General features: G+C 40.1%; 1 protein-coding gene across 2 annotated transcripts in view; it reads left to right on the top strand.

The window, feature by feature from the left end:
* The window catches only part of LOC138713572 (ankyrin repeat domain-containing protein 23-like), a 163,418-nt gene that overhangs the window by 54,990 nt on the left and 108,031 nt on the right, over positions 1 to 397 (top strand). The gene's annotated exons all lie outside the window — the stretch shown is intronic.

Here is a 397-nt window from a genome sequence, read left to right as displayed (position 1 = left end):
CTCAGTTCTCACAACTAACACCATTGGCCATAGGGTACACCGGGGTAGTTTGAATAGCGGAGGGAATTTGGGTAATGTTAAACTTTTGCTGGGAGATTCGTGTCGCCACCTGATACTTTTTATAGTAAGAAGTAGTGTGCAGACAGTGTACAGCATAATGGTACAAGTTAGCAGAGAAATCAGTGAATCCAGGTGTCTGTGTAGTCATTTGTCTTGATCTAGGTAGGAAATGAACTCTCGTTTTTTCTGTGAATTATAAGTATGTGTTCTCTTGTCTTAAGCTTTTGTGAAATTAAGGCGTAAACAATGAGTTTAACACAACCTGATCATGTTACCTGCTTGCATTAGCTATCGTCTCGTTGAACAGTGGCGCATTCTGTTGCATAGTTTTTGTATC

The sequence above is a fragment of the Periplaneta americana genome, chromosome 2 (assembly GCF_040183065.1).
Source record: "Periplaneta americana isolate PAMFEO1 chromosome 2, P.americana_PAMFEO1_priV1, whole genome shotgun sequence".
NCBI classification, from domain to species: domain Eukaryota; kingdom Metazoa; phylum Arthropoda; class Insecta; order Blattodea; family Blattidae; genus Periplaneta; species Periplaneta americana.
The sequence above is the reverse complement of the archived record's forward strand: the minus strand, read 5'-3'. Positions and strand labels throughout refer to the sequence as shown.